The sequence below is a fragment of the Amblyomma maculatum genome, chromosome 6 (genome assembly GCF_055883805.1).
Source record: "Amblyomma maculatum isolate TAMU_Amacu chromosome 6, ASM5588380v1, whole genome shotgun sequence".
Classification (NCBI taxonomy): domain Eukaryota; kingdom Metazoa; phylum Arthropoda; class Arachnida; order Ixodida; family Ixodidae; genus Amblyomma; species Amblyomma maculatum.
Window position 1 is genome coordinate 11,476,998 of NC_139349.1, and position 15,458 is coordinate 11,492,455.

General features: G+C 44.3%; 1 pseudogene; it reads left to right on the forward strand.

Moving 5' to 3' along the window:
• The first annotated feature begins 5,341 nt into the window (after positions 1–5,341).
• LOC146185072 (uncharacterized) lies at positions 5,342–6,522 on the forward strand (annotated as a pseudogene).
• Positions 6,523–15,458: the final 8,936 nt, after the last annotated feature.

Genomic DNA, 15,458 nt, shown 5'->3' on the forward strand with positions numbered 1-15,458 from the left:
GAATGCAGTCGAAAGACCAGTATTATGCAGCTTCATTCACCTCCTTGACGAGGCTTCTTTTGACAGACACCATGTCTTTCCTTTCTTATAAACCAATCTATAATGAAAGCGAAAGAGAGAGGGATAGAGAGAAATAAAACTTTTATTTCTCCAACAAGTGACAATCCCGCGCTTCGGTGTTTAGACCCGGAAGGTGGGACAGTTGTCTTAGCTGCAGGCCGGTAGTTCTTGGACCCCGGCGGCATCTTCGGCCAGTCGAAGAATTTATCTTTGGGCTCTCGGGTCTGAGCTTCGCAGAAGATCTCCCAGGTGTCTTTTATTATATTTTAAATCGTGCCTGGTGATTTCCCACATTCCCATTTTATGTGCTCTAGTGATCCCCTTTCCATGATGAACATCGGTCTGATCGTATTTCCGGCTATATATGGTTGACTAGAACTGGGTTTGGGTATGTATTTGTCTGTAGCCAGCGCTTTCTCTGTGCTATTGCTTCTTCTTTGCCTAACGTGGGGTCTGGAAGTGGTAGGACGCTCCTGCTTAGTCTACAGTGCGTTGTTATTTCGCTATAGTTAGACAGGTCCTCTTGTTTGTCATGCTCTGGTGACACTCCTCCAGTCCGGTGTGTGGGATCTCGGGCTAGTTTGTGTGCCACCTCGTTTCCGGGCACACCTGCATGGGCTAGCGTCCAAACTAGGATGACGCCTCTTTCTATTACCTTTTAATCGAAGATTCTACCCGCAGTCGTCGCTATGACACCAGCGGTACGTGTAGCTCCCGATTGCGGTTTTTCTGTCACCGACAATGTATATTGCCTCGGTCTGAGCAAGAGTCGGTGCTATTGCAGTCTCTTCTTCTATTTGTATCGATCTAGTTCTTATGAAAATTGCTGTTGCCATCTCTCGCTTGCCATTGACTACGACTGCATTCATTTTTCCTTTGTCGCAGTATGCAGCGTCTATATGTGCAATTATATCTGGATTTCCTGCCTCGAATCTCTGTGTCTCTTTTTCTGCCCTTTTCTCTCGTCTTTGGTTATTATATTCTTCGTGCAAGTTTTTTTGGTATTGGGGGGATACGGATCCGTTTCCGGTCCTCCCTCTCATTTCCTTTGTCTTATCCCAGTGTTTCTTCGGTTGCACACCTATTTCTCTTAGAATTCTCCTTCCACCCATAGTTTTCTCTAGCCTTCTTTGTTGTGTAGTTAATGTTGCCTCAATTATTTCGTCTAATGTGTTGTGTATTTCAAGCATCATTACCAATGTCTGTACGTGGAGGTACTTGCCGGGAGGTGTAGTGCTCTTTTAATACATTTTCTGATCATGCTATCGATCCTATCTATAACTGCATTCTTCATTTCTAAGCATGGCATGTCTATGTATGGCAGGACATAGCCGACCCTGCTTATTACGAAAGCTTCTATGAGAACCTCCACTACGCTAAGTATAGCAGGTCTTCGTATGACACTAAGCTTGTCCTTCACTTGCCCTAATTAAGCGCGAATGTTCGCGATTTCGAGGTATTCACCCACATGTATACAACATTCCCGCTTCGAGTTATTGCTCAGTTCGCTCTCGCCCTACCATCTGCTCTGCTGACCTTCCTGGTTACCTCAGTTGGTAGAGCGACTTCGCTGGAATGGCGGTGGTGCGGGTTCAATCACCGGACCAGGGCGACTTTTGCTTTAACTACGAAGTTTATGAGTAAGCTGTATAGCTTTCCTTTGTGGCCGTATGGCTGCGCTTGGGTGGATGTCAGTAAATAATTACTCCCTTATTACAAATGCATACTGCGTCCTCCTTTCCCCAAAACCCAACTTAACGTAATTTAGACTACCTGGGGATCTTTAACGTGCGATGTCAGTGCACATTAAAGATTCCCAGGAAGTCGAAATTACTTCGTAGCCCTCCGCTACGGCTCCTCTTTCTCTCTTTCCACTTTCAGTCCCACTTTCCTCCCTTCTCTTACGACGCGATTCAGGTGTCTACAGAAACAAGTGCGACAGATAACAAAAATTACACCTGAATTGCATACTTAATGAAATGCGATGTGCGCAGCACTGCTTACCCTTTTTATACTTTTCTATGCATTTCACAGTTTGTTATGCTTTCATTTTGCTTTGATAGAAATGTTCTCATGCATATGATTTAACTCTGTACATTGTTTATTTAAATTATCTTAAATTGCTTTGCGAAACGTCATCTGTTCACTCCCACTTTTCTTCCTTACCTTACAAAGCGGATCACGTGTTCATAGAACAAGTGCGACAGATACTACGCCTTTCCCTTCCTGTTGACAAATTATTATTATTATTATTATTATTATTATTATTATTATTATTATTATTATTATTATTATTATTATTATTATTATTATTATTATTATTATTATTATTATTATTATTATTAATTTATTACTATTCATCTGTCATACTGGACAGCAGAACAGTGACGTAAGAGAAAGGAGGAACGTGGGAGTGGAAGATGGTGGCAGTTCCTGGCCTTACGGGGTGGGGACGGTAGGGCCGCTTGCGGCGGGGGCTAGCCAGCCAACGAATTTTTGTGTTGTAGGCTGTCATTGCACCCGCCACCACTTAGGATGGTGGACGACGGCTGTTGTTGCGGCGCGCGTCTTTCTCTCCCTCTTATTTTCTTCTCTATTTTCTCTTCTGTCCGCACGATACAGTGGAGATGGCTCAACTACAGAGCCAGTAGCAGGCCTGTGCATTTTCTTTACCTTCTTCCTACAGCCACAACAACAACATTTCGTCTACTTGGCGATCTTTAGCGTGCACTGACGGTGGCTGAAGGGGTGGCTGCTCCTGGCCCTACGGGACTGGAACTGCTAGGTCACTGCCGCTTGCGGCGGGCTTATTGTTGTGGCTGTAGGAAGAAGGAAAAGAAAATGCACGGGCTTGATACTGGCTCTGTAGCTGTTGTTGTTGTTGTTGTTGTGGCTGTATAAGAAGAAGGAAAAGAAAATGCACGGGCCTGCTACTGGCTCTGTACCTGAGCCACAAAAAAAAAACTGATTTATTTAGAGGAAGGGAAAGGCACGGTAACTGTCTCACTTGTTTTCTGTGGACACCGCAACCGCGCCGTAAGGGAAGGGAGGAAGATGGGAGTGAAGGTGGAAAGAGAGAAAGAGGAGCCGTAGTGAAGGGCTACGGAGTAATTTCGACCACCTGGGGATCTTTAACGTGCGCTGACATCGCACAGCACACGACACCTCTTCGTTTCGCCTCCATCGAAACGCAGCCGCCGAGGTCGGGTTCGAACCCGGGTACTCCGGCACAGTAGTCGGGCGTCTTACCACTAATACCTGAGCCACATCCGCTGCCTTGTGCAGACAGAAGAAAAAGAGGAGAGAAAAGGAAGAGGCAAAAAGAAAGACGCGTGCCGCAACAACAGCCGTCGTCCACCACCTTAGCGGTGGCGGGTGCAATGACGGCCTACAACAGATAAAAATTCGGTGGTAGGCTAGCCCCCGACGCAAGCGGCGGTGACCTACCTGTCCCAGCCCCATCAGGGGAGAGATTTCGCTCTGTAGCTGAGCCACTTCCGCTGCCTCGTGCCGACAGAAGAGAAAATAGAGAAGAAAGAAAAGGAAGAGGGAGAGAAAGACGCGCGCCGTAACAGTAGCCGTCGTCCACCACCGAAGCGGTGGCGGGTGTAATGACGGCCTACAACAGATAAAAATTCGGTGGCAAACTAGACCCGTCGCAAGCAGTGATGACCTACCTGTCCCAGCCTCATCAGGACCAGGAGCAGCCACCCTCCAACTCCTCCTTCACGCGGTGGAGGCTAGCCTGCCACCACATTTTTATCTGTTCTACGCCGTCATTGCACACACTACCATTTCGGTGGTGGACGACGGCTATTGAGCCGCGCGTCTTTCTCTCCCTCTTCTTTTTTCTTTTCTATTTTCTGTCCGCAAGAGGCAGCGGAGGTGACTCTGCCCCGCCGGGGTGGTGCAGTGGTAAGACGCCCGACCACTGTGCCGGAGTACCCGGGTTCGAACCCGACCTCGGCGGCTGCGTATTGATGGAGGCGAAACGAAGAGGCGTCCGTGTGCTGTGCGATGTCAGCGCACGTTAAAGATCCCCAGGTGGTCGAAATTACTCCGCAGCCCTCCACTACGGCTCCTCTTTCTCTCTTTCCACTTTCACTCCCACCTTCCTCCCTTCCCTTACGGTGCGGTTGAGGTGTCCACAAAAAACAAGTGAGACAGTTACCGTGCCTTTCCCTTCCTATATGGCGTCGTACATGTGTCCCCGGAGAATTGCGACCGATACTATGCTTTTTCTATCCTGCAAATCAACTCCGCTGATGCCTCCTGTACCAACACCTCCTAGACATCTGGGTCTGCTTTTGTTTACTAGATGTTGTGCGGCGTTCAAGGAAACGCCAAATGAAAGACCCCGCACGGACGCCTGGATTGGACGCTTGGCGGGGTTAGCTTGGTTTATGCATGATTTATTTATTGATTGATTAAAACGTTATTTTCCACCGATTTAGGAGGCCCCCTACTTCCCGCTCCTGGTACGCAGGCCTGAGGAACGGGGGCTGGATGAATCGCCTGTTGACGTTATGCCCAGTCGTGAAGCCTGGAGCAAAAACCTTCTTTTTTAATATGCATACCGGAACTTTGCCGGTAAAACCATTTTTGGAGAAAACGGGATTATTCATACCCTGGGGATCACACTGTTTAATACGCAGGAAGCCAGAAACCATAAACCATGTTTTTTTTACTCTGTTGGGAAGGAGTATATTTTTGGATGTATTGCAAAGAACGCTAATGAAAGATTTTCCGCTAGGCCCGCATGGCATTCAGTACTTATGCGCAGAAAGTGAGGATGGGGTACCATTTGATTCAATTATGCTTATGGGCTTCCACTGTATATGGCGCTCAATAATGGCGGGTTACCATTGCGATAAAGATGCACGGCCTGCATTGAATTTATTTTCGGGAAAGCGTGGACAGGTTTTTGGCAATCCAGAAAGCTGCAGCAGAACCTCCCGAGTGGCTCTCAAGGCTAGAGCCTTTGTTGTGTATGCGTGAATTTTAGTGTCTCATATGCAAATAATAGCGTATATAAATAGCATTTGAGTGATTTTTGTTGATTTTGTTCTCGTGAAATGCGATGGGTCAAGACCAGGCAATAAAGAAAAAAAAAAGTCCAGTCGTGGCGGTACATGGAGCGCCCCTTGTCGAACACAACCAGCATTTCATTGAACGCATGAAAGTTCACCGGCATTCTATAATTAATTTCCAGGAAATTGAAGATGCAGTATCTGTCACTTGCGAAATCCCGCAATCCTCACGGTAGATAAGGGAGATTATGATGACTCTTCACGATCCGGGGGAACTCCAAGAGTTCCTGCCTTTGGTTTGGTTCGTGGGGCGCAACACCGCCCCTATATGAAAGAGTTGAATGGTCATGTGTGCCCCCTAAATATCTGGGCGTTCCACTGCATGCATTTAAGTCAAGTGCAAATTACTGGAAAGAGCGCGTTCCAGTCGTCCGGCGTTATGCTAATACATTTGTCCCCTATCGGCTTTCAATATTCGGTCGGGCTCAGGCCTGCAACATATTTTTGGCGACAAATCTTTATTCCATGCTTCAGGTCCTCCACTGTGCTGCATTACATCCAGCGTTTTCACCGAATATTTGCGTTGTTTATTTGGTCATCCAATTTTGAACCGATTCGACGTGATAACCTATTCATACCTGTTTGTAAGGCAATTAGTTGCCCGTTTCTCCTTTTTTCGTGATTCTTCACATCCAATTATTAGAGCATTCACACAAGTTAATTTCATGAATTTGCTTCCTGACTTAGCGGTGTCTTCAGATTTTCCTGACCGCCCGCACTTACTAGGATTTATGCAGGAAGTTTATGCTTCGGCGAGATTTTTGACAGCACGATTCTCGAAGGAGTACTTATATTCTGTTTCGCGCAAGAGACTATACAAGAAATTGTTAGCAATGCTTTTTCCGCCACCACTGTATCGTTCTTTATACTTCGGTCTTAAGGGTCATGATGTGTTAAAGAGGGTGCGAAAAATGCACATTTCTCCTTGCACGAAAACATATTTCTTTAAATTACACACCGAAGCTCTACCTGTTAACACATGGCTCCATAGGAAAAATATTTTTGTATCTTCTGTAAACTGCCGTCTGTGTGATGTGCCTGAAACAATTGAGCACTGTTTCATTGATTGCAAAGACACAATTCGTTTTTGGGATGTGCTGCAAAGAACTCTAAAGGAAGACTTTGTTCTAAATTCGTACAGCTTGCTATATCTTGCTGTTACACAAGAACCATATATGACATGTTTATCCTTATTGGACTACATAGCTGTTTGAAGACACGCATGTTGGATCGCAACGCTGAACCTGTTGTTCCACCTAGACTCCATTTGAGCAGAATGATGCTGCAACTGAAGGACATTTATAAAGAAAATGACTTTCAACCTGATTGGTTTCCGCTGGTGACACGGTGTTTATCTTTGCCTGCCTTTTAGTTGTGTTTTCTGTTGCGTATCTCTGCAACGGCTGAGTGCATTGTAAATAGTCTGTGTACATAACCCTTTCTGTACCTAACCACGTGTAATAAATACCATGTCCGTAAAGAAAAATAAAGGCGTGGCGCAGTTGGTTAAGCGCTCGGCTGGAGATCCAAGGGATGGAGGTTCGATTCCCGGTGGAGACAAGGTTTATTTATTTATTTTTAACTATCTCTCTCGAAAGTGTGACACCCTCTCTCGACAGCTCCTGCTGAGAATGATGAGGCATTACAGGCTTTCGCCTTGAAAAGGCATGAAACCTGCTGTGTGTGCTTAAAAATAGTTTAACGCAGCCCAGCTTGAGAACGCGAGGGCCGCTAAGACATTGCCAATACCAAAGAAATAAAAATAAAGGGAGAAATTATGTTCTCTCAAGCGGCGAGAGACACTGAGCACGTTGCCTAAAGGCAAAGGTAAAAGTGTTTAAATACAGTTGCTTCTTACACGAAACGCCCTGTAGTCTGCTCAGCTCTAAGGAAAAACACCGAAGGCAGTGGTTCCACGGAGATAGCTCTACGGAGAAGCTCCTCTCCATGGGGGTGCATTATAACTGGGAATAATACGCAGAGACAGTTCGCATATCAGCTAGAGAGACTTAGCAGCACAACCACTGGCAGAGCCATTTTGCAGACGGAAGGCTTGCAGTCCGATAGCGGGCTGCACCCTAAAACTAACGTCCCCCTAAATGTAGGGAGAAAATAGTGATACCCCCACTCCCGAGGAATACGTATCCGGAGCATAATACCGAGAGGAGGAATAAGAGAGCAAAAGCGCTAACAAAATGCTTCGGAAAAATGGATCCCGAAGAGGTTGCCTACGTAGACGCAACTAGTGGGAAGTCTGGCGCGGCGGTTGCCTCAGTAGTCAACGGACTAGGAGCCCCCAAGCCGGTAACCACTATTCGCAGCCGCAACATAGGGACGGTCGAAGATGTTGCTATAGCGCTCGCTTGCGTTGAAACGGAAGCAAAATTTGTAGTCAGCGATAGTAAAACTGCTATCTGGAATTTCATGAAAGGCAGAATCTCGCCGGAAGTGGCCCTTTGCAGTAAGAAATGTATTACAAACGCACATCTTTTCGTAACACTCAAAGAGGTATGAATCATGCTATGATCCAATAAGGCGAAATAATATGATTTAGAGGCGTATTGCAAACATCGTCATGCGAGAAGTGAGCTTAATATATAATGAAGCTTTTCTGGGACCTCTATGATGATTAGAATCATCTCAGATATAACATATGTTCATTTCTCTGTTACCATGTCGTTTTAAATGCCCCCAGAAAACTCCTTATTCCTTTTTACATTTAAGGCTAGTCTTAAAAGCATCATTGCATGCATTTCTGACTTGGTTATTATTATCCTTGCAGCGCAAAAGAGGTGGGCAAGACGAGTACACGGATACGGTGCTGACTTACGACTGATTTTTTTTCTCAGGGCTTGCGACTGTTGAAATAATAGTGCAAAAATCTTGAAACGAAAATCCACACAAACATTAGCAAGAATGGAACGACAAGACTCTAACATACGGATAAACTAACGCATTATCAATTGTGCGTATTTCACTATATGTTATTCTTTTTTTAAAGCATGGTTCCTTTTTTTATCATAGTTACCAATGTGGTTTTTTTTTTCTTTTTTTTTTTGCAGCTGCTTTTCTATCTCCGAATTTCAAAGGGCTCAACTTGCCTCTCAGGATTTTTATATTACTATCTGTCAAAATTTTGCACTTTCTGAATATGGGATAACATAGCTTTTTTGCTTTTCTGCTTTCTTTTTTTCCGTGCAGTCCCTGTAATGAATGGCAATATGGCCAGCCATAGAATTTCTTACGTTGTTAAGTTGTTCCTTTCCTAGTCATGAAGCTTGTGACTGTTTGTCCCGTGTAGTGCTTGTCGCATGGAAATGGAATCATAAGTACAAAATTGCTACCGTACTTTTCAAATCGTTTCTGGTTCTTTCTGGGGAACCTGGCTTGTTCGTGTTGGAAAGATTTGACGTGTGAGAAAGCTTTGAGAGCTTATCGTGCCTAGAATATGCATTCAAACTGACCCATTAACCCGCAATTTTGAGGTTTGAAACCCTATTTAAGTGCAGGATAAAAGCTTTTTTTTTTTTTTTTTTTCTCTCTCAGTTGCCCCACTGGGGCGTGAGCTCAAGATCGTTTTTAACGGGTTCTCTGAGACAAATAATAAAAGATAAGCCAGGTCTTCTGCAGGCTTCAGGAACTAGGCTTGATTACAAAAGCGTTCATGCAGTGTATGCCTGAACGATTTCTCCAGGACGTCATGGCAAGATAGTTTGGGAAACCACGCATGAACAATTCAGAATGAACAGACAAGAATGGCGTGAAAGATTACTAGCTATTTGGCTCGCATCGCGAGAACACGTGGTGATCACAGAAGTTAATTGAAAGGTTCAAAAAACATCGCAGTTCCTTCATGGGGCGCTTCATGGGTCAAGAAAACTGATCAAGACACTAAGAAATATCGACAGATTCTTTCCCTAAAGGAAACTGCTGGCTTATGTAGAATAATGAATTGACTTTTGCGATGTGGTAGCATTCCAGAATTCTGAAGGCACAGCCTGAAAAGCTATTTCTTAGTGTAACACTTAGCAAGTGAATATAAATGCTCGAAGACACTGTATATATGCAGCTAATTAAAAAAAAATCTTTAAATTCTAGTACTTCTACAACAAAAACATATAAAGTAAGTGTTCAAATACAACATAAGCCCTATAATTAAAAATTATGAATAAAGATGTATATTACTAGATCGTAAAGCTTATGCGAAGAAGTTTTCTTCTTTTCTTTTTTTTTCGAATGGCCTTTAAATTTTTCACACCTAGCGTTCATCTACTTCAAGTCCACTGCATTTTTGATACTAATTTATGCTGCCATCATTTCGAGACTGTACAAACAAGGTTACAATAATGAAAGTGAAAGTGCTCAAAAGGGCCATTCGCTCTGTATAAAATAATTTATTGAATGAGTGTGCAAGTAATAATAATGATAATATTATTCTTTATTTCCAACAGGATGATGGAGGAGGCTGTAGGTAAAAGCTGCTCGTAAACGGCAGCTTGACAAGGCCTACAGGGCAAAGCCACAAAAAAACAACAACAACAAAGCATGAAAAAGCACACATAAGTATACATATAAGCCCTTCGCAATTTAGTAGAGCCAAAATAATATACAGTAGAAACAAAGAAAATAAAACAATAGAATAATGACAGAGGATACAAAGCAATACAATAAACACAGGATTAAATATACATATCAAAGGGACGCAGGTGCAGTTCTTAAGGATGTGTTACTAACAAGACCAAATATAGCTTTGTTACTTAACACTGTGTGTCGAGCATTAAATATTTGTATGAAGTGTGTAACAGATTTCAGAACGTGGATTTTGCACTCAGGTTTTCTATTTTGCTGTTTATGTCACAAGGAAGCACCATGATCCGACAAGAACGTTTTTTTTACACACATTAAGATACCTCAAAGTACTGATTTTCTCAAAACGTGCCACTTACAGTAATTTAATCGCGAACAAAAAAGTTCCTCAGCCATCCTTCAAAATATTTTCGCCTGGCATTGTCGTCATAAATTGTGGATGGGGAAGATTCGAGCATGCACAATATCATTACAAAAAAAAAAAAATGGTTCGTTTGTAATAAGCCTTTGTGTTTCGCGCAATTGTCCGATTCTCGCAATTCGCCTTTGCCTTTCATTCCCGCATTGTATCCCTAATTGGCTATCAAAAGAATTAGAGTAATGCACTTCAAATTTTCCGCGCGGAGTCAGTTTTGGAAGACATTTTTTGCTTTTCCAGCAAAAAGACGTGACCCTGAAAAGTGATTTTGAGCGTAGCTTTTTCTGGCCCATAGCTGAACATCAAGTGTAAGCATCAATTATTAACGGACATTTTTTCAGCATCGCCTTGCGCCCTCACGAAGCCACATCATTAGCCGCTTTTGACAAATAAGCCAAGCGAAAATGGGAAACTTCAGTAGAACGGCGAGTTGAGTGAGTTGCTACATAATTAAACAAACAAAAAAAAAAAACTGCGCAAGAACGAACCAGGATTATTGTATTGATTGTTTGTGTTATATTCAATTTTTATGTAGCTGATACAGTAAAGATTCACAGCTGCTGAAAGAGTGACCAGCTGGCGGCAGTCCCCTTTGTAAAAGTAGTTGCACGCACAGTTCGTTTCTGCAAGCAAATACCTGGGTCGAAGGGTTCTTTATAAGTATTGTCTAACGTCTCTAAGCACTAGCACAAGTGACTGAACAAGTGCACAGTGCAATATACGCAAAATGTACGCAAAATATACGCACGCTAGTAACATGCAGGGTTAACTTTAAATTATCACAGATAATATTGTTCCTCGTTGAGCGGAGCACTGTATAATTTGTTTTTTTTTTTTTTTTTCGGTATTAAGAGCAAGCAGACTGTTAGCGAATCACTGGGCAACTACCCTACTTTATTCTGCCCTCTAGTTCTTCTATTGTATACCCTGTAAAAACAGTGCAGTATCATCTGCACCTATAAAAGCTTCAGATAGGTCAGAGATAATGGCAAGTCATTAATGCACACTGAAAAAAAAAAATAAAAAAGGAGGAGTGAAGGTTCAGAGGCCTGCAGAACACCAAGTGTGATTTTTTCAGGAACTGATATGTAAACTTTAACAACTACGCGTTGTAACCGTGCTGAGAGATAACTTGATAAATTTTGCCCCTCAGTGTGTAAGTTGCTATTTCTTGCAATAATATCCTAGGGTCTACTTTTTCTAATTATCTGGATGTATCTGGGTAAACTACTACTTCTAATTTGTTTTAGTGTTGCGCAGTATTTATCAGCTGCGTCAGGACAAGCACTGCCGTGGAAGCGGATCGTTGAGGACGAAAACCATGCTGGTTGGGACTGAGATATCTCGTACTTCGTTAAAAAATTCTGCATTTGCTTACAAAGGAGCTTCTCCAACACCGTATTAATTACACTTATCATCGAAATCGGCCTGGACAACCGATCTCTGCATTCGGAAATAGGTGTAACGTTAGCAGCTTTGAGTTCACTAGGATGCACTCCACTCACAAGTATGTTATTTAAAAAGGTTCAACAAATCAGTACCTAAGATATCAATAACGTTTTTTATAAGTCTTACAGGCACTGCATCCAATCCTTCCGCTGTCCGAGTGCTGCTACTAATTATTATGTTTATGTTGTAAGGTCGATCTTCAGGACAGTAGGCGATGACTGAGTACCACATCGTTCGGACCAGCACTCAAGTGTCGACCAGGCTTCCGGCTCCACTTCGCCGACGTCTCCGAAGTGCCGCGCGAGCTGCTGTCGGTCGGGTTTGTTACACTATATCAGACAATGCTAACGCGATCTCCGGCCGACATCCGGTCGAGCGAATGTCACATGAGCTTAAATGCTACCTGTGGCTGCATCTGCAAGTGTCATTCAATTCCTGAGTACGATATATGGTTCAGCCTAGCGGCGCCAGGCTCTTGGTTACGGAACACACTTTGTGCGTGTATATTTTTGTGGCGAATTACGTTCTTGGTGCGGTGGGTCCGTCGTCTGCAGCTAACGTGGAGAAGAATAAAGCTTACTTGGATAGAAATAAAAAGCATATTTTTAAGCGTACATGAAATTTCGCTGGTCGTGGCGATGTATGTAGCAGGATTGATTATCCGCATTATCAAAGTGAGTTTTTGACAAGATCAGAAGCAGGGTATGTTAGGAGAGTAATGTAAAAGTGGGTCAGATATGGTAGGCAAGAATACGGGTCCAGGATTACACGACAATACTGTCGAATTTCTTAGTATTAGGTGGCCCCTGGACAGTACTTCCCCTCGAGCATTTCTACAGTAGTTTCGTTGGGCGTCAAGCGGGTGCATTTGCAGCTATAACGTTTCTTCTCGCCCTCTCAGGGGTGCGAGCGAGCCAGGCATATAATGTTCAGCGCACATCTCAGGTTTTTCGAAACTGTGTGGTGTCTTCACGTGTGATGCGAGACGCACCTATCGCGGCCCCTGTGTGGAAGTAAATCGCTTAAGATCCGAGTTCTAGCAACAGTTGCCATCCCACCAGTCTCTTATCGAACATTGCTGGCTGCTTCTAGGGCATGTTCAAGAATGCAAGCGCCTCTGGCAGCCATAAGTCCTCGTCATGCTGCAAATTGGGGCGCTGGTCTGCATGGGGTTGTTGTAAGCGCGGTCTCATAATGGGAGTTCACAGAGAAACACGCCTTCAACTGTTTAGAACCCAGCCCGATCTAGTGCTTTCGATCAGTTAATACAGTCGCGAGCAAAAAAGATTAGCACACGTCACGGATCACCAGATCGCCGGAATGACAACGTGTGGCGCTGCGGTTGACGAAGAAGTTGACGAAGGCTCTGGGGTTTAGAGATACCAGTGGCCGGGTGAATAAACCGGCGGTGGAAACTAGCAAAAAACGACTGGAAGATTGGTGGCTTAAAAGCAGAGAAGTGACATAATGTTAGTAATGTAGGAACAAAAATTTAATAAATAGAATGATGGTTTAGTTAACCATTCTAAATCAATAACTAACATATATAGAGAAAAATGAGCATGATAGCTACTGCTACCACCCCGTTTCAAAGGGGACGCTCCTATATTCCATCCATCCATCCAAGTTGATAACGAGAGTACCGGGTCGTTCCGATTGTTCAGTATTAGGGGGGTTCAGCCAAAAGTGTGAGTGGGCTTCAGCAAAATTTATTTTCACTGGCATAAAATAAACAAAATACAGGCCATCGTTCGTCATGAGGACTCAGACAAAAAGAAATGCCACATAAGCAGTCACGTAAGGGTGGCACTTCGACGCTCGGGCGGTGGCGCGCTTGATAAAAATTTGTGCGCCACACCTGAAGCATAGGGCGCCTTACACTGGGCACGGAAGCGTGACGATGCCCATATCGCCGGAAGGCGTGCTGGAGCCCTTTGTATTCGCAGGCCACTCGATAACCGGCAACCTTCACATAGTTCACATAGTCGCTCCCTTCTTCGCTATTGTCCGTAGGGGAAGAAAGCACTGAAGGGGTTCCTTTTCTTCTCCCGGGAGAGTGGACGCGACAAACAAGCATAACGCCAGAATTTCACTCCATGGGCTCTATAGATTTTATAGAGGCTCTACATGGGCCAGCTTAGGAGCGGAGAGAGCAGGGAATTCAAACAAACAAGCAACATCGTTCACGGTGGACCGTGATGTAAAATGGGCTTCGCCACAAACATGATGCTGTTGCTAGAAAGCCAGCTTTGACGAACTTCCCGAAGGAAGTTATATGTAATTTTTTTTTTTTACTTACCTTTTTTCGCCCTTATTTCAGCCGATGAGCAGTATATGGCCGTCGGAATTGAATACTTCCTTTATATTTTATTTTCACGATGTTTTTGTAACTTGAAGCACAGTTTTTTCTAGTGGCTGCAAGGAAAGTAATTCTGGCGAGCTTCTCAAGGTACTCGCTTGGTGGAGCCAGCTGCCGGCTGTTGAATTAAGCTAAAGTCTGAAGAGCCAGAACGGGCGAAACCGTTAATACCATCGTTTCATAGTCGCCGATCATTACCTAGGCCTGCAAAAAATAATATCTTGGGCCGTTGTGAGCAACTTGGTCATTGACGCTTGTTGTGATGGAAGGCAAACTACCGTGACGGGCTCTTGCCGTGCCTTGTCAATGAAAGAACAGGTAATCCGAACAACATTTCAGAACGAAAGCTCTACTACTCCATGCACAACCGAATTGTTCGCCTAGCTCCGACTTGATGACTTTGAAACCAAACCAAGGTCAAACGAAGCACGATCCCTAAGACTAAAAATGTATGTCATGCATAATTCACCACGGCGGCTTCCAGGGATACCGCCACCGTCACCTGCTGCTGCTACACGAGCAAATAGACGTCGCCGCGGATGCTTTGGTGGTTTGAAAAGCTGCCGCCACCAGCTGCTTCTCTTCTGACTCTGACTGGACAGCGCGCTAGGCGTTCTCCGCTTTTTTTCCCCCTTTTTTATCTTGTGCCTTTTATGCGTCGCCGTGTTCTACAACTCGCTTTTTTTTTTTCTTTCTTTAGCACCAGGCATCGCAGTGGCATCGAGAAACGAAGTTAACCTGTTCGCACCAGCGCTATCGCGAGTCCTGGTCCAGGCTACGGTCGACGGTAACGCGAAAGCTTTAAGCGCCCCTTTCTCTAGATAAATCGGCGTACGCATTAACGCTGTCACCGTTTTGCGAAAAATCACGAGCATGCCTTCTGACGAGTGATAGTTGGTAGGTAACAAAAGGCCGGTCACTGATTGGTCGGCGTACTGTGTGACGTCACAAAACTAAAGCCCCTCAATAAACTAAATACAGCACCAACATATGAAGGTTGCCGCCCGCCTCCTCTTCGGCGCTTTCCTCCAGCGTTTGACCCTCTGATTGGACGAATGCTGTCACGTGTTTTCGCGCGTTTTTTTCTTGCTTGTTTTGTTGGCACGCGCAGTTAGTAAATCTCTATTATAGTCGACATAAGCTACACAATGACATAACACTTATGTTGCACTGAGTAGACTTACTGTTCTAGCAGGCATGGGGCGGGTAGCGTGTTGCGCTTGCGTTCATTGTATTCCAAAACTAATAATTCGTGGGGCTTACCACTACATTGGCAGAATTCGCATCGCATCAAAAGGTCCTTGATTATCGGCTGATTTTATCTCTCAGGGGCTCTTTCAGCTGCCGAGTAAAGGCGCACCTTTCATGCTTTGCTTTCTTGTAGTGTACTAGTCCTTGATTTCACGCGCCACGCATGCAAGCGCTGATGTGTCTGCAGCAGAAGTCGAAAATATCAAATACAACTGCTGCCATGCTCTCAAATTTACCGGTAGCT